The sequence below is a fragment of the Diabrotica virgifera genome, chromosome 7, assembly GCF_917563875.1.
Source record: "Diabrotica virgifera virgifera chromosome 7, PGI_DIABVI_V3a".
Taxonomy (NCBI): Eukaryota; Metazoa; Arthropoda; class Insecta; order Coleoptera; family Chrysomelidae; genus Diabrotica; species Diabrotica virgifera.
In genome coordinates, this window is record NC_065449.1 from 32,192,599 (window position 1) to 32,213,175 (window position 20,577).

Sequence of the window (20,577 nt, forward strand, 5' to 3'; positions counted from 1 at the left end):
ACGTCATTTTTCTTCCTTACCGGACTGAATATCTGCCTGCTATTACTTTTATTATTATAATTTATCCTAGGTGGCACAGCAGTCGGTCCCCCTCTACTTAACTTATTCTTAGAGTTATCCTACCTATTTGGCCACGTGCAGTCGTATTAAAAATTGTGAAAAGTATTTTGAGGTTTATATATAATACTATTGAGAGTCTTGTGGGTAAAATTTAAATTTTTGTTATTAGATAAGCATTTTGTGTTTTTTGTAAGAGCGCATCATGAGTGGTGGTTATTTTATTTGTAAGAAACCTCTAGGGAAAATTATTTGTCAGTGTGAAAGTCGAGCCATCTTTACCCACTGTTGTCGGCGAACATTTTTCGTCTCTTTATATGGCGAAAATAAAGACGATTCTCCGGAAACCCTGAGATACAAACGATTTGCTAAAACAGTGACAAAAATGCATTTAATCTCTTCTCACTACCTCCAACACAAGATGCAGCCCGTTTCCACATACTCCGAGTGTATCACCAGATTCAGTCATGGCTCGGTAAATATTGTGATCACTGTAAAACCTGGATATATAAATAAAATTAAACAGTTTTGTAGTGAAAATTGTTCGTTGAAAAATCCTCTATAAAATCGCTATGATGTTATTTTATTGTAAAATGAACGGAAAAAAAGTTATAACCTCCAAAAGGAAACTTCTTACAAAATTTTCTCTTATTTTTGTTTATAACTTTTTTGTTGGTCACTTGACGATAAAAAGTAATATATATGAAATTGTATAAAATTTAATTTGCTATATTTTATGTGTAATTCAATTTTCTGTATGGTGACTAGTTTAGGAGATACAGCGCGAAAGTCCTTTGCACCCCTTTTTCCAAGATGGCGACCGGGGGACAAAGGCGGCTACCCCAAAAACTTAAACTTAAGCTTCTACCTTAAGCTTCTACACATTAAAAGATAAAATTGACTCCTCTAAGAAATGCAACCCTAAATGTAACATTTCAATGGACTAATTAGCGATTCCTTGATTTCTATTAGCGCATTGGGGACGAGATTCGGCATCATTTTTGTTTTTAAATGATTTATCTCTAAACCGACTCTCTGTGTTACTTGCTACTTGCTACAGTTGTTGTAGCATAACCTTCTAATTTTTGTTGTCCTTCTAGGTCTACGTTAAATTATGATTGTATTTTTAAGGGAGACATAGATCCACGTTCAAAAACATGGAGAGGAAACAAACAACCGATAAAATTAGAAAATGAAAGTTACTTAGTTACTTAGTCTATTTCTTAACCTTGCTCCAAGCATTGATCCCTCCATTTTACGTTGTTTCCTTCTCATTTTTTCCACTTATGTTTTTGTGAGAATTCAGGTTTCTGTATGTGAGGACTGGTAAAACGCACTGGTGGAGCTTTCCTTTTTAAATGGATTGTAGTTGTATAAAATGGGAAGAGACAGAGAAATTTTGACCACTATTAAAAGTAGAAAGACAGCATATTTGGAGCACATACTTACACTCAACGAAAAAGGTACGTAATAACAATAAAAATGTTAATTCAGACAACAAACGTAATACTTAAAATTTGTCCAATTCTTGGTTTTATTGGGACAAAAAAACGATGTTCATCAATTCATTATTTTCGTTCGTTGAGCCAATGTATTACGTTTATTGAATAGATGAACATTCATTATGTATACCATAATATCAGTTTATTGGTATTACGAACTCTGTTCACTGAGTCAACGAACACTATTTATTGATATTACGAACTCTGTTCACTGAGTTAACGAACACTATTTATTGAAACAACAACGTCGTTAATTGACCGACGAAGACTATTCGTTGTGTCAATAACAGTGTTATTTCTCCTAACGTATTTCGTTTATTTCTACAATTAGTTCCGTTTATTGTTACAATTAATTCCGTTCATTCCCACAATAAATACGGTTTTTCTTACAATCAATTCTATTTATTCTTACAATCAGTTTCGTTCATTCCTACTATGAACGTATTTTATATTAATAATTACTGAATGCAATAGCCCAATGTATGATATTAATTGATTAATAATAATTTTTTAAATCCCCCTTTTTTGTCCTTAACATAAAGGACTTTACACTGTGTGATTTTTCATATGATTTCACTTATACAGTGTACTGGAATAAGTGTTACACTCCCCCTGCCCCCTTATTAACTTATTTATTTTTAGCACATAAGCAAAACGCTCGGACAGGTCGATTTTTAAAATAATCAAAGTATATATTATAACATCAATGTTTCGAACTTTAAACGATTCCTCTTCAGGTGACAGGCGCGGCGTAACTTTGATTTTTTTAATGGGAAAGTACGTCATGTGACAGCTTATTTAAAAGCGTTTGAAATAGTGATTCCAAAAATGTATAACACTTTAATCCTTTTTGAGAGCGCAGGTGCAAAATTTCGATCGAATTCTTTTTAAACGCATTCATTTTTTTGGAATTCTGAGAAAACTAATAAGTATTTTTGAAAAATTTAAACGCAGAATAAAATATTACATTATTACCGAGGGCAGAAAGTCCCTTAGAATTAACAAAAAGTTTCTGTTAAATGGTATGCCTATTTGAAATTAAAAATCATACTAAATTTTCTCTTTTTCACCCCTGTGACTTATTAAAATAATCATTATAGAGGTTCTCAGGGACTTCAGACCCTCGATAATACTGTAATATTTTATTTTGCATTTAAATTTTCAAAAATAATAATTAGTTTTCTCAGGATTCGAAAAAAATGAATACATTTAAAAAGAATTCGACCGAAATTTCACGATAATAGACACACAAAAACTTCCTTCTACTACGGACTACACTTGCAAACGAAATGCAATTATTATTCGGCACTTCGGTAACACAGAGAAGCTAGGGGTATCACGATAAGGAAAAGCCGTTAACTTTCAAATGATCAAGCAAAACATTTATTGTCTAAACAACTACGATTATTGTCTCAACAACTACGATTATTGTCACAATGAACGCATTGATTGTCGGTATTAAATGCAGTAGTAGATTGATTAATGCATTCGTTGTCACAACAATCAATTTACATCTATTCAGTAATCATATATTACTCTATATTAACAACATTTGTACATTGTTTTAATGAAATCTGTACGTTGTCACGATAAACCAAGGTAATTGCTTGTCATCTACGAAATCAAGAACGTGAGTTGCTGCCAGAATTAACAGTTTTATTAAATATACGAAACTAAGTTATTGGCTGAATAAATTGAGTGTTATTGATCAATGTACTCTAGTTATTCTTACAATTATTATTCAATCCACTAGGAAGAATTTCCTGTAGCTGGCTGTATACCATTAATTACAAGTAAAATTTAATAAAAAAAAAAAAAAAACTTTGGTCTTGGTAAAAGGTATATTATTTTAAAAAGCCCTATAGGGCTACAAACATCGAACAGAACGTTTTCGCTCTAAAAAGAGCATCATCAGTGTTGCCTAAAATAAGTATAACCATATTAATTATCAAAATGTTGAACTTAAAGTGATGACCAAGGTAGAATCAAAGTTTGGTTATACTTACAAGAACATGGTGAGCCAACCAAAAAATACGAAGGTCAAAGCCTTTCAAAAATTTTTCATTTTTTTGTCTTTCATTTTTGAAAGGCTTTGACCTTCGTATTTTTTGGTTGGCTCACCATGTTCTTGTAAGTATAACCAAACTTTGATTCTACCTTGGTCATCACTTTAAGTTCAACATTTTGATAATTAATATGGTTATACTTATTTTAGGCAACACTGATGATGCTCTTTTTAGAGCGAAAACGTTCTGTTCGATGTTTGTAGCCCTATAGGGCTTTTTAAAATAATATACCTTTTACCAAGACCAAAGTTTTTTATTAAATTTTACTTATTATTCAATCATTGTGACAATAACCAAATACATTCGTATTTGGTTCTGTCAATTCGTCAATGTCTAAAAGTTCGTTGAAACAACAAATTAAATTGTTGTGACAACGAAATACTATTCAGTAATCACTGTTAATCAATATTACGAACTAAATTTTTTTGAGTGTAGAAATGATAAGTACTGGAGTTTTTGCAGCTAACGATGAAGGGTAAAATAGAAAGAAAAAGGGGTCTTGGTATACAAAAATATCCTGGCTGAAAAAAAAATCGCGACTGCACCTAGTTAAACACGCAGACGCTCTTAATAAAAGCAGAAGCTAATAGAGACGAATTTGTAATAGTTATAGCCAACTTTAATTATTGGAGCCGGCACTAGAAGAAGAAGCTATAAGATCATCTATGATAATAATGATAATGAGAATAATCAGCTATACGGAGAGGCAGCGCTGAAAAATCTCTTTGAATTTACTAAAGCTAGATTTTTCACAGTTGATTACTGTGAGTGTGTAGAGAAACATAATACTGCGGTCGGTCAAGTGAAACGTAGAACAGGGGTTACTGAGAGGGTATCAAAGTTGCTTTCCTATGAAGGTAATTAAATCCACTTACTAAGGATGAAAATGAGTACACACATTCTAAATTAAATATAAATATAAGTTATTATAGTCGGTCAGCTGTATGACGGGACAGAGCCGGTCGGTCGGCCCCAATAGTCGATTGAAGAAATGAAGCATTTTGACTCGCAATTTTTTCGTCCAGCATGGATTTATTTGAAATTTTCACAGAAGGTAGGGAATAGTCCAAGGATCATTTTCTATATCATGCCGCTATCATACGCTAAAACCTTGGGTGTGGTTGCCACCCCGTCTCGGGGGTGGGAATTTTTTATTACATTTTAACCATGTAATTCGATGGAAAAAGTGATTCTAAGAAAAAAATGTTTTTTACATTTTCTTCGTAAAACTAATATTTTTAGAGTTATTCGCGCTTGAAAATAACAGTTTTTCGACGAAAAAATTGAGGGTTTTTTGAGAATACCTCGAAAAATGTGCATTTAATAAAAAAAAACTGTAAATATGTATCTTTTAGTAAGACAAACCAAATTATTTTCCAATAGTATCTTTAAGACCAATACAAACCAAGATACGGCATGGTAAATGTTAGCTTTGTTCGTCAAATGCATAATTTGAAATATTCAAAGCCAAATAATGGGAAAAATTTGCATTTTTCGAGGAAAACTTAAATAATCTTTTTTCAAGTATACAATTATACCTTTAAAAAAATAATAAAAAGTTTTTAGCATGAAAATTAAGCGACTTATAATCAAAAAAATGTCGGTACCTGCTTTTCTCTACGAAAAAATTAGTGAAAACATCCCCCTAACTACCTTCCTAATTCAAAATTGGTCTTCACCTTTCTGTAGTTCCTCTTATATTTATAATACCAATACACTCAAGGAGTTTGACCTATTTAAAAGGTCCAATTTTGGAAAAATTGGAGTTTAAAGGAAAATTGTTTTTTTTACTTTGGTAGTTTTTACCTTTTACTTTAAAATATCTCCGAAAATACTGAAGATACGAAAAAAATTATAAACTACTAAATTGTAGATTTTTTAATGATTAAAATTACTCTGTGCATAGATTTTCATTACAGTGGATATTTAGCCAGATATAGCTGTTTAAAACCTCTATTTACCAGCAAACACCCCCTCATTCGAGCCCTTTAAACCCGCCCCAATTAAAAACTAAGGGTTCTTACGGAATTTATTTACACAGTCTTATAGCTCTTTAAAAATCCTACAAAATCATTTTTGAAGAAACTTTTCATCGCCAAAAATAGATGGAATATTTTTCGAGGTTTTCTCAAAAAACCCTCTAAAAAAGTCGATTTTTTCGTCGAAAAACTGTTATTTTCAAGCGCGAATAACTCGGAAAATATTAGTTTTACGAAGAAAATGTGAAAACATTTTTTTCTTAGAATCACTCTTTCCATCGAATTACATGGCAAAAATGTAATAAAAAATTCCCACCCCCGAGATGGGGTGGCAACCACCCCCAAGGTTTTAGCGTATGATAGCGGCATGATATAGGAAATGATCCTTGGACTATTCCCTGCCTTCTGTGACAATTTCAAGTAAATCCATGCTGGACGAAAAAATTGTGAGCCAAAATGCTTCATTTCCTCAATCGACTATTGGGGCCGACCAACCGGCTCTGTCCCGTCTTACAGCTGACCGACTATAATAACTTTTATTTATATTTAATTTAGAATGTGTGTACTGATTTTCAGCCTTAGTAAATGGTTTAATTACCTTCGTAGGAAAACAACTTTGATACCCTCTCAGCAACCCCTGTTCTACGTTTCGCTTGACCGACCGCAGTATGTTTCTCTACACACTCACAGTAATCAACTGTGAAAAATCTAGCTTTAGTAAATTCCAACAGATTTTTCAGCGCTGCCTCTTGGTCTACTACATGAGTTGAGAGAAAAGAAAGGATACAATTAAAAAAGTATATCAGGGGAATTTTAGGGGTGGCACCAATTGATGTCAAAATGAGAGAATACAGGTTAAGATAGTTCGTGCATGTTCAAAGTCTAAACCTGGATCCCGCGTACCAAAAAAAAAGTATATTAATAGCAAGCTGAAAATTTGTTAATAGCTTAACGGTGTCTAGTTGGACATACTTTGATGTAGGAGAACACTGGAAACTGGAACAGGGGAAGTTTTAATTGTGGAACAGGTTACAGGTTTCGAACGTTTGACTACGAAAACATCCCATGTATTTTGTCGGATAGAACTTCAAATTGATTGGTTACTCTTTCATTAAACTCTCATGTAAAAATCAGACTACTATTTACCACCAATATAAATCCTGTTCGTCTTTCAATTTCAATTGGTTGCGATGTGTGGGAAAGCCTCTCGATGCAATTTAGTTGGAGTATGGAGAACAGTGCCTACGTTTCTTCTGATGAAGCTCCAATAAGAGCAGAAAATCGCGGTTAAAGGAACTGGACTGCACTCCGTATTCTAATTAAAAAGTAAGATTGGTTTGCCTTCGCATCGCAACCGAATAAAAATGGTACACATTACACATTTTTATTTTATTTTCGTATTGGTCCGTAGAGTAACCAGGTGCATCTTTCAGTTGGAACTTTGCCGGCTGCAGACGGGGGATGTGAATTGCAAAGTGTAGAATTCCTTCCCTCTCGTCTTCACTGCAGCATCCATATGACTTGCAAATTATAGAAATCTTGGAGGTGTTACCATGAAAATGTACCAATAAGTTTTCAATTTAAAAATCTTTTAGTGATTTTTAATATTTTTCAATATTATTAATTTACTATTAGGATTGAAAACTTGCTTCGTCTTTCAATTGCCAGATGGCGCTAGCCACCTATTATCATCCATTTGGTTGCGATGTGTGGGAAAGCCTCTCGATGCAATTTAGTTGGAGTATGGAGAACAGTGCCTACGTTTCTTCTGATGAAGCTCCAATAAGAGCAGAAAATCGCGGTTAAAGGAACTGGACTGCACTCCGTATTCTAATTAAAAAGTAAGATTGGTTTGCCTTCGCATCGCAACCGAATAAAAATGGTACACATTACACATTTTTATTTTATTTTCGTATTACTCCGTAGAGTAACCAGGTGCATCTTTCAGTTGGAACTTTGCCGGCTGCAGATGGGGGATGTGAATTGCAAAGTGTAGAATTCCTTCCCTCTCGTCTTCACTGCAGCATCCATATGACTTGCAAATTATAGAAGTCTTGGAGGTGTTACCATGAAAATGTACCAATAAGTTTTCAATTTAAAAATCTTTTAGTGATTTTTAATATTTTTCAATATTATTAATTTACTATTAGGATTGAAAACTTGCTTAGTCTTTCAATTGCCAGATGGCGCTAGCCACCTATTATCATCCATTTGGTTGCGATGTGTGGGAAAGCCTCTCGATGCAATTTAGTTGGAGTATGGAGAACAGTGCCTACGTTTCTTCTGATGAAGCTCCAATAAGAGCAGAAAATCGCGGTTAAAGGAACTGGACTGCACTCCGTATTCTAATTAAAAAGTAAGATTGGTTTGCCTTCGCATCGCAACCGAATAAAAATGGTACACATTTTTATTTTATAATTCCTGTCCTTTGACATATTCTACGTGCCGGACTTATTAAAATGCCCAACATATTTGTCGGACAAACATTTTTGATATATTATATAAAGTTTACAGGCGCATTTTGAGAATTTCGTGGGTGGATCGTGTGACTAATGTTGAGGTTCTACGTAGAATAGGCAAGGAATGCGAGATTATTAACACAATCAAAGAGCTCAAACTAGAATATCTTGGCCATGTTATGAGGAATGAACAGAGATATGGCTTGTTGCAACTCATTCTTCAGGGCAAGGTATGTGGAAAGAGAGGACCAGAGAGAAGAAGAATATCTTGGCATCAAAACCTAAGAAAGTGGTTTAATACATCGACAACCGGACTATTCAGAATAGCAGCAAGCAAAGTTAGGATAGCCATGATGATCGCCAACATCCGGAACGGATAGACACCTTAAGAAGAAGAAGATATAAAGTTTGCTATTGAATAAACTTAAAAACAACCTGATAGTTTTCAAAATCATAAAATCAAGTTCCACAATTATAACTTCCCCTGTTCCAGTGTTCCCATACATCGAAGTTTGTCCAACTAGTCAGCGTTGATCACCCAATATGAAGAATTGCTGGATTTGCAAGTTCCAAGGCGTAGTAGGAAAGGAAAACCAAGGAAGAGACGCTCAGGTAACACATGTCGGTAAAGAGGATCGATATTGGTATGACCGTATGACTCACTATCGAAAGCAGTGGCGTAACCAGGAATGTTTGAGGGTTACAACCCCCCCCCCTTTCTTGGGATGTACTTTTAGCTTTATTGGCGGTATGCGGTATTCCATACCCCTCAAAATCCCTCCAGTAATTATAACCCCCCCTCCCCCTTAGGATCATCCTGGTTACGCCGTGGATCGAAACTTAAGAGAGAACTGTAATTAGGAAAGCCACCATCATCCATCATACAGATAAATGCAAAAAAGATAATTATTTTTAATCTACCGAGAACCAATTAACGTACACTGATAAAAACAAAACATCATACCTATAAATAATTTACTTCTTAATTTGTGGTTTTTTTCTAATTCGATAATTGATAAAAAAATGATGAAGTTTTACTTTATTTTATTATCATATGATCCACAACTATAGTTTGTTTACAGTAAACATTCATATCAAAAATTAAAGATAACGGTCTTCCGGACCTACTTTTCCGAAAATAAATATTCAAAATAGATACACGGCCATTTCCCTTTCAGTGAATCAGTCGGCATATTAGCAATTTCCTTACAATTTCTTTCATTAACTTACTTATGCAAATAAATTATTCGCAAATACTAGACAACAAAATATAACTGCCAAACTGATAATCATGCATGAATTCAGCATTATCAATTTTAAAGGTTACTAACCTATTCGCTGATTGCTCCGTGCAAGAGATGGGTGGAATCGTTCTTTTAAGTGATTCAATTTTTTTACTCTTTTTGCTCAATAAACGATTTTTATGTTAATAATGCCTGGTTGCACCAACGGATCTTAAGCTTAAGAAGTGCTTTAAGCTCAGTTTACAAAATATATGCGTTGAACCATTGAGTCTTAGATCAATCTTTAGCTTGCCACAATGGATTGCCACGTTGATTTCTTAGATAAGAATCGAAAATTATGGTTCAACTTAAGAGAGACTTAAGGCACCTCTATCTATAAGCTGAGTTGGGCTAAGCTGGAGCTTAAGATATGGTGGTGCAACCAGGCATTATAATCATAAATTGTCCTTCATGTGTATTCTAACAATTTAATTCTTAATATTATTAAAAATCCCTGGCTATGATCCACTGAGTGCTACCTACTGGACCAAGAGCTAGCAACGTCGGGAAAAAATTATTTTAGGTCAACTGGTTCTTTAATATAATATTCCCTATGCTTCCTCTAACACCGTACCGGCCATCTGGCTACTGATACAGGTTGCGTTGATTACTGCGCAGCACAGGTAAACATACCGAATTTAAAATTATTGTAAGACGAAAAATTATTTTGTCATTACTGTTTAAACATTATTAGGGGCCGTCCATTAATCACGTGATGTTTTTTTGGCATTTTTTAACCCCCCACCCCCTTGGTGATACATGGTGAGCTTTAAGGCTAACCACCCCCACCCCTATATCACGTGTATTTTTTAGTATCTACAAAAAATCTATTTTTAGGTATTTATAAAATACACGTATCTATAAGTATCATCTAATTTTAGTATACGAAATTAAAACTACTGAAGAATTAAAACTGACCTAGCAACCCTGTTTACCCATTCAGTGCCAAAACAACAGAATAAGTGACAAGCTTATCAATAAATCAGAAAATCATAAATAAAATAGGAGACGGCGACAGAGTTAGTATTCCTAGTGATAACACATGGTAATAAACAAAACACTTCGCAAGTGTCCCTTCTTATCTTAAGAATTTAAGATAATTTACCATGAAGAGTAGGTATCCCATGTCGCTTTTAACATTAACATCAAATATTAATAAAACTATGAGTGAAAGGAAAGAAAATGAATGCGTTGTTGTATTGTAGAATATTGTGAATGAAAAATTAATTTTTTTTATCAGTCACACCAATGCCGCTTTCGATTTTTGAACACGTGTGACGCAAAATAAATACACGTGATGTATTACTACACCCCCTCCCCCTTGTCATGTTTCGTGATTTCTTATGGACCCCACCCCCCCCCCCCATTCGAGCCTCACGTGATTAATGAACAGCCCCTTAGAAATATGAACTATAATTGCCAGGCACTTTTGTAGTTTAAAAAGTAATGACAAAAAAATATTTCGTTCTAAAATAATTTAAATTCAATATACAGGGTGATTGATGAGTGTGATAAAGCTCAGTAGATCTGCTATAGTAATAGATAGAAATAAAAGTCGGTAACAAAAATTGTAGCCAACTTTCAGCTTTACATTACGAAATTAGTTAGAATGTTACAGGGTGTTCGATAACATAGTGGCAAACCAAACTTATGTTTTTTTAAATGGAACACCCTATATTTTATTTTATATTCGAAATTCTGTTAACTTTCCCATCACAAAAATATGAAGGTTTGTTATGTTTACATTCTTTTCTCAGAAATTTTAAAAGGAACACCCTGTATTCCTCCATTCCTATATTACTCCACAGCCTTGATACTGCTAGGAATGTGAAATATATTTCAAAAACTCGAGTAGACAAGCCTGGTCACTTCTTTGAAAACTAGGAGGCAGTGAAAACCTGACCGCCCAACCAATCTGGTATCATCAAACCAAGGGGTATCCGGTATCCCACATAATGTATTAAATTAATACATCTCACAAAATCCCACTTAATGTATTAAAGATAAAAAAGACCCCAATATTTTAAAATCTATGTGTCCACTTGCAACAGAGTATTCCAACCCTTTCACCTGTGAAGAAATCACGGAAGCTCTTACTGAAATGAAAAAGTGAAAATCCACTGGCTTTGATGGCAGTCATGCTGAGTTTTAGGCAATGGCTTGTAAAGTTCTTCTCAGATATGCTTCAGACTGGAAATGTTCCTCAACTGGAAATATTCATCAACTAAAAAGAGGAAAAATTGTTGCCATCTTGAAACCAGGTAAACCTAATGTTTTACCAAAAAATGACCGTTTAATTGCACTTCTAAATATGGTCTACCAATTCTTTGAAAGAAGGATATAATACAATTAGCCAAACAATACTCCAACATATACCTGTGTCCTAGTCCAAGTCCTAGTTTACAAGTCATCATGGGAATAACACTAGTTGTACCCAAATGAAATTGAACAATGGCCTCCCGCAAGGATCGGAGCTGCCCCGCTACTATTTAGCTTTTATATAACCCGAAACAACATCAAAGAAGTTCGGTTATGCAGACAACTGAGCGCTTGCTGTGAGCCACGAAGAATTGGAGACTACTGAACAAATATGATACCAAATATGGTTACCCTCAGAAGATATTTCCGCGGCTGGAGATGGCGGCCCAATACCCCAAGACGGAAGTATCCGTGAGTCGGGTTAATGAGCATGTATGATTCCATGCCCAAAGACATGTATAGTATACCTGATGGATAAAAAATTTAAAAATATGTGTTCTAAACCAATAAACGACTCAGTTGAACAGTAGTTCGTAACATCTTTCGATTCCGTTTTGGTAACGTTCCTCTTCAAAGATTCGTTCATCATTGACACATCTTTACTCTCTACTCTGTAAGGTCTGACCCAAAACGTTACAAGGAAATGGTTTTTGTTCGATTCGGTATCTCCTTGAAGTTTGTTAATGTTTTATCTCTCAAAAACATCAAGTCGTTAGCCCGTTACGGAATAATTTTTGCAGCAATTTTAATTTCGTAACTAAAAGTATATAGGAAGGAGCTAGTAAGTAAACGATCTATGAAGACGCATATCTTAACTTTACAAGTCATTCGTCCTATCGTGTCGATAGGTTATTTGTACGATTCTAATTATCCAGCCACGAACATACAGTGCTGAACATAATATGCCTCCTCTCATTTTTTCCAGTCCCATCTATTATGCGCCTGTCTTATCCAGTTTTTACTTATTTTCTTCAAGTTTTAATAAGTTGGTTTGAGGTTAATTTTTGGCACCTCTACCTTGCTTGCTTTGCGCGTTGGTGAGTATTCATAGTGGTTCCCTCAAGTAGCTGGGAATAATAGACCAATTTCCGCCTAACCCAGCGTACAGAAAAATAGTTACCGTCAATTGGTACTTCATCTATTATTCTAAGGACATCGTTTGTGGCAACATTCTGAGTTACCATTAAGTTGTAATCATATTAAATAGCCACACAAATACTACTGGAACTATACTTGAACTCAGATATGATGACACCAGAACTAATCTTAACTGAGAAGATTAATACAATTATGTATACCATCTAGAAAACAAAAAGTCCCAAATATTAATGTGGACCTAATATGGTTCACTGATGGATCTAAAACTGCCCATGGTGCTGGATCAGGAGTCTTTGGGCAAACATGCAACTATAATAAATCTTACAGCCTGGTACAATATACAACTGTGTTTCAGGCTGAAGTTTTTGCTTTGCTGGTCTGTATTGATGAAATCATAGATGGGAACCCTAAAGCTAAGAGGATCATCATTTACACAGATAGCCAAGTGGCTAGTCTGGCACCAAAGAACCCACTCACGAAATCAAAACTGGTGAAAATCTGCAAAGATCTCCTCAAAAACCTGGCAAAAGATAATAAAGTGTCTTTAATAAGGGGCCGGGTCATGAGGAAGTGCGTGGAAATGAACTAGCAGATATATTGGCCAAAAAAGGCTCAAGAGAATCATTTAAAGCCACCTTTCTGTAGCATCACTACAACGAGGTTCAGAAATGGATGATAAGGAATCATCAAAAGAAATGGATAGTCTATAAAGGGCAAATCCAGACTAAAAAATAATCAAAAATACTGTTAAAATCTCTCGAACAATTTGATGAACCTCAATAAACAATAGATCAAATCAGTCACTGAAATGGTGACTCGACATTGCCGGATAAGAAACCACCTATACAAACTCGGTACAGTGGATGAACCCAAGTGCATAATGTGGGAAATGGAAGAAAATACTCATACACATAGTATGCCATTGCAATGTGCTAACTGATGTAAGGCCGGCATTCACTGGTCACCTGAGGTTTTAACCAGAAGAGATCCTAAAATGCCTTGTTGGCCTTCGTTGAGTCCCCAGAACTTATTAGAGTTTAAGGAAAAAAGCAAGGTATGGTACAAGTGCCTTACAACCAAGTGCCAGAGACCAATGAGTCTCGCTTGATTTAAGAAGAAGAAGAAATCGATAAAGAGATAAAAGTATTCAGTGCAACTATACGGATTGACGGAAACCATAAATGCAGCACTTGAACGAAAATTATGCAGCACATGAAGTGACTCACAAGCTGACTCAAGGGGACGGCCAACTTGGTATTAAAATAGTGAAATTAAATAATATTTATATTGTTAAAATGTTATGGTATGGCAATTCTTCCAATTAACATCTAACTGTAGTGACGATCGGCGTTCGAAAACGAAATCAACTTAAAATCGAAATTTTCATCAATTATCGGCCCTGATGGTGGCAATTGCGAAGCCTATAATTCTGCACAGATACCTGTGATACTGTGAAACTCAAGTGGTCTGTGGTCACAGTTGGTCTGTGCCCATTAAACTGGCAAGTACCTAGTATTTTCGAGCAGGGAAACATGTTGCCCTTTGAGCATGTATTCAAATAAATCTAACAACATCGACTTGTAGTCACCATATTTTATTAAAATATAATATGTAAACCATATATTATGGGGTTACCACTTTAAATAGTGTGATAGCTCCAACTACTCAGCAGAATGCACTGAAGGTGTTCTGAATTAGAACGAAAACGTTTTGCAATCCATTTGGATGACATTTTAGATAGTTTTTAATAAACGATTTTATACCAGTATACAATTTAAAGTTTTTACTTCTGTATGAGTTCTTTAATTTTTGTGATGAATCAGGAATAATATAAAAGACAGAAATTGTTTCAAACATTATCATAAAAGACGCCAATAAAACATAATATATTTTTATACATGCTTTCTCTGTAATAAAATATTATCATCATCATTCTCTTTGTCTTATCCCTATGCGGGGTCGGCTTCCCTAATTGCATTTCTCCACACAATTCTATCTTGGGCCATATCAATGTTAATCCCCTTTACCAACATGTCCTGCCTTATCGTCTCTCCCCAGGTCTTCTTTGGTCTTCCTCTCCTACTCCTTCCAGGAATCTGCACTTCAGCTATTCTTCGTATTGGGTGGTTAACGTCTCGACGTTGAACATGACCAAACCATCTTAACCTATGCTCTCTCATTTTGGCATCAATTGGTGCCACACCTAGACTTCCCCTAATATACTCATTTCTAATTTTATCCTTCTTTGTCACTCCACTCATCCATCTAAGCATTCTCATTTCCGCCACATGCATTCGCTGTTCCTTTTTCTTTTTCACTGCCCAACATTCAGTTCCGTACATCATAGCTGGTCTTATGGCTGTTTTATAGAATTTTCCCTTCAGCTTCATTGGAATTTTTCTGTCACACAACACACCACTCGCTTCTTTCCACTTCATCCATCCAGCCCTAATTCTACTGCATGCATCTCCATCTATTTCTCCATTACTCTGTAATACCGATCCTAGGTACTTAAAACTATTGCTTTTTACAATCATTTCACCATCCAAAGATACCATTTTATTTGTAGTAGCTCCATCTTTAAATGAACATTCCAAATACTCTGTTTTTGTCCTACTAAGTTTTAAACCTTTTTCCTCCAGAGCTTGTCTCCACTGTTCCAGTTTTTGTTCTAAGTCTCTTTCACTATTTCCTACTAACACGACATCATCAGCATACATTAAGCACCATGGAATGTTACCCTGTATTTTCGCTGTTATCTGGTCCAAAACTAATGAGAATAAATACGGACTAAGCACAGAACCTTGATGCAATCCTACTTTCACATGAAATTTATCAGTCTCTCCCACACCTGTCCTAACACTAGTCGTTACTTCCTCATACATATCCCTCACAATCTTTACATATTCACCAGGGACTCCTTTCTTATTGAGTGCCCACCACAGAATCTCTCGAGGAACTCTATCATATGCTTTCTCAAGATCAATGAATACCATATGAGCGTTTGTTTCTTTACTCCTGTATTTTTCCATCAACTGCCTTATAATGAAAATTGCATCTGTTGTTGATCTACCCTGCATAAAGCCAAATTGATTCTCGGATATTTCGGTCTCTTCACGTATCCGTCTATCAATTACTCTTTCCCATATTTTCATGGTGTGGCTAAGCAGTTTTATAGCCCTGTAGTTTGTACATTGTTGTATATCTCCCTTGTTTTTGTAAACAGGTACCAGTATACTGCTTCTCCATTCGTCTGGCATTTGTGCAACTTCCATAATTCTATTAAATAGACCTGCTAGCCACCTTGTTCCTGTCTCTCCCAATGCTCTCCATACTTCCCCAGGAATATCATCTGGTCCTACCGCTTTTCCTTTCTTTATTTTTTGAAGCGCTTTCCCATCTCTTTTTGACATCCCTTTCGTGAACTAGTATTTTATTATTTTCATCTCGGATACATCTAATCTGATTAAAATCTTTTGCTTTCTTTGCTCTCTGTTTGGCTATTTTATATATCTTCGTTTCGCCTTCCCTGGTATCAAGTTGATCGTATAGGTTTGAATACGCTTCTGCTTTAGCTTTTGCTACTGCTACTTTCGCTTCCTTTTTGGCGACCATCTAGTTTTGAAGATCTATGTCCGATCTGGTTTCTTGCCACTTTTTATATAATTTTCTCTTCTCTTTTATTTTTCCTTGTACTTCATTTGACCACCATCAAGTCTCTTTATCTTCAAACTTCTTTCCTGACGTTTTCCCAAATATTTCAATAGCCGTCTCTCTAATAATATTGGCCATTTTTCTCCAAATTGTGTTAGGGCTTCCTTTCATGTTCCAACACATTTTTTCTACTATTCTTTCCCTGAATAGACCTTCCTTCTCATCTTTTAGCATCCACCACTTGATTTTTTGTGGTCCTCTCCGATATTTTTGTTTAGTTTCGCTTTTTACTTCGATGTCCAGAACAAGCAGCTTATGTTGTTGGCTTACTGTCTCACTAACTATTACCTTGCAGTCCTTGCATTCACGTATGTCTTCTTTCCTTATCATGAAGTAGTCTATTTGGGATTGATGTTGTCCACTTTTGTAGGTAATAAGTTGAGTTTCTCTCTTTTTAAAGAATGTGTTAACAATCGCCATATCCAATGCTGTTGCTAATTCTAGCATGTCATCTCCAGCTTCGTTTCTAGTTCCAAAGCCTAATCCCCCATGTATTGTTTCATATCCTGTCTTGGCTTGGCCCACATGTGCATTGAAATCACCTCCTATTATAACTTTCTCCTCGGCTGGAATATCACTCAGTATGTCTCCCAATTGATCAAAGAAAGCTCTTCTTTCATTCTCACCCAGACCTGTTTGAGGAGCATACACACACACAACATTCAATACCTCTTTATCAATTACAAATTTTACTGACATCATTCTATCACTCGTTCTTACAACTTCTACTACGTTATCTTTTATTTCACTATCAGCAATTATACCAACTCCATTTCTAGTGTTACTACTCCCTACATACCACAATTTATATCCATCACCTAGTTCTTTCGCCCTTTGTCCTTTCCACCTAGTTTCTTGAATACAAGCAATTTGAACTCTTCTTCGTTTGAGCGCATCCACTAACTCCAGACTCTTACCTGTAAGACTACCAAGATTCCAAGATCCTATCCTGATTTCCAGGTGTTCCCCCTGAGATAGTCCTCACCCGGAGATCCGAATGGAGGCTCATTTTACTTCCGGAACATTTTACCTCAGGAGATGCCATCATTTCAGTATAAGTTTTTATTTCGTTTGGAGAAGGTCTTTTCATTATTATGGCCTGAAAAGATTTTTGGATATTTGATGCCTGAATGCCTTTTCTATCAGCACCATACCCTGCCGTGTCCTGCACGTTTAGCCAATACACCACCAATGCAACCAAAGTGCAGTATTACCCCACACCCGCCTGCATTTTTCTGTATAGGCCAGGATCCCTACTGTAAGGACTGCCCTATAAGCCAATGTATTGTTGCCCGTATCCCGCCACTAGGAGGCACGTACTTCATTCGGGATACTGTAATAAAATACATTGTTTTCATTTTACAAATTGGTGGCAACTGCCACCAATAGGTTATTACGGCATAAATAAATAAAAGTATATATAATATAAAAGTTGCCACCAATTTGTAAAATGAAAAGTGGGGGAGTAAAAATTTTATAAAAAATATTTTTGGTATTAATTAAGTGTCCAATTGAAGGAAATATCAACAGAAAAATTTTACCTTTGAAAAAAAGAATTCAGGGCTGAAGGGTTTAAGGACCAACAAAACTCACTACACCATGATTTTCGGCTGATTTTGGCGGATTTTCCCCATCGGCCACACCATTTTTACACCTACTTTACCATTCGCACCATTTTTATACCTACTGTCTTACCTTATCAACGACCTACGTTCGCCGATTTCGTCCTCGATTTAAAAGAACCCATCGCCGAGAGCGTTTCGTAGCTTTGCTGTTGCGTACGATCTAAAACTGCCCATGGTACTGGATCAGGAGTCTTTGGGCAAAAATGCAATTATAATAAATCTTACAGCCTAGGTCAATATACTACGGTGTTCCAGGCTGAAATTTTTACTTTGGTGGTCTGCATTGATGAAATCGTAGATGGATACCCTAAAGCTAAGAGAATAAACATTTCCACAGATAGCCAGGCGGCTATTCTGGCAGTAAATAACCCACCCACTAAATCAAAACTGGTGAGGAACTGCAAAGATCTCCTCAACAACCTAGCAAAAGACAATAAAGTGTCTTTAATATGGGTACCGCGTCATGAAGGAGTGCATGGGAATGAATTAGCAAATATGTTGATAAAACAACGCTCGACAGAATCATTTAAAGCCTGTGGCGTGACTAAAGATGCTATGAAAAACAAGGTTCAGAAGTGGATGATAAGGAGTCATCAAAAGAAACGAAGAACCTCTTAAGGACAAATCAAGAATAAAAAAATAATCAAGAATATTCATAATTAAAATCTCTCGAAGAATTTGATGAACCTCAATAAACGAGAGATCAAATCGGTCACTGAAATGGTGACTGGACATTGCCGTTTAAGAAACCACCTATACAAACTCGGTAAGGTGGATGAACCATGGTGCAGAAAGTACGAAATGGAAGAAGAGACTGCCATAAACATAGTATGCCAATGCAATAAGCTAATAAGTGATGTAAAGCGGCAATTCACTGGTTAACTGAGGTTAGAAGAGAAGAGGTCCTAAAACTACGAATAAGGAAACTGTAGGTGTATGTGTTTACTCTTTTTATTCATTGACCTCTCACACTGATCATCATACATTTTGTTTTCTTAATATTTAGTGAAAGATCATATCTCTGACGTACTACTGTCATCCTATTCATTAACTCCTGCGGGGCTCCACAACTGTCAGCGAATACCACCGTGTTGTCAGCGTATCTGTTGTTATTGATACATTCTCCGTTAATTACATTTCCGGCTTCAAAATCCTCTATTGCTCCTTGAAAGACTTCCTCAGAGTATATGTTGAACAGCAGAATGACAGTATTCAATCCTGTTGGACCTCAAGTTTGATTTTTATATCATCGGATTCTCCTGCCTCTGTACGGATAGACGATCTTTGATTGTAGTAAAGACTGCTAATAATTCTTAGATCACAGGTGTTTATTCCATTACTTGTTAATCTCTCAATCAGCCTATCATGCTTTACTTTCGTGTAAATACGATAAAGAGATAAAATATGCAGTAAAAAGATACGTATTGACGCAAATGATACAAAAATGGTGTTGACGAAAATTATGCAGCACATGAAATGACTCATAAGCTGACTAAAGGGGACTGCCAATGCCAAAGTTGATATTAAAACAGTGAAATCAAATAATATTTATATTGTTAAAAAGTTATGGTATAGGTATAGGAATCCTTCCAATTAACTTCTAACTGTATTGACGATCGGCGTTCGAAAACGAAATCAACTTAAAATCGAAATTTTCATCAATTAAGAACCAGCAAAACTCACTGCAAAGTGTTTTTGGGGTCGCTGATTACAACTATCATGTCGGCAATGGTCTCCAAGGCACTCTAAATAGTACAAGTTTATTTCATGCAACCTACTCGGAAAATAAACCAGCAGAATTATATTGTAGATCTAGAGTTTGGAGCACCTTCCATCTGTGCGAGAAAACATTTCATATTTGCATGCGATAACAGGTTGCGAAATTGGTGAATTAATTGTGCATGTCAGCCATCTACTTCTGGCAATGTACAATGCCTCACTTAGCTTAGCTTTAGAAATCCCAACATACAGCGGAGTATAAACAGATTACGAGTCAATTGGCACATACGTATGTGTAGATATCGAATGTATTTAAAGGCAACTGCAAAAAAAAACAAGAACATTGTCCTCGGCAAGATTCTCCTAACAGTGGATGCGATTACCAAGCACTTGAAGAAAGTATATCTTAAGGTGCAAACTGGCTCTAAGGAGAGCAAGCTGGATTAAACTCCATAGACTGGGGATCGGAACTTAAAGAACAACTTTAGTTCCCATAAAAATGACACAATTACCTGGTTCATCAATCAGCATGACCTTGATGTTTTGCGGGTGCAAAACGGGTGTATAAACACTAACTGGTTGGGGGAAATTTGCCTTTCACAAAGCTGGTAAATGCTCTTATGGATTTTCTTTAAGAACAATTTTAGGAGATGATTCATGAGGCTTATCGTACGGTATTCTTCACAATTTTTGGCTCATAGTTTTTTTTTGGAAGTGCAATAAACTCAGACCTTAGCCATTCTGTTGGTATTTCTCCAGAGTTGTATAATATGTTGTTGAGTATCTTTGTGATTATTATAGGTCTGGATCCCGCGT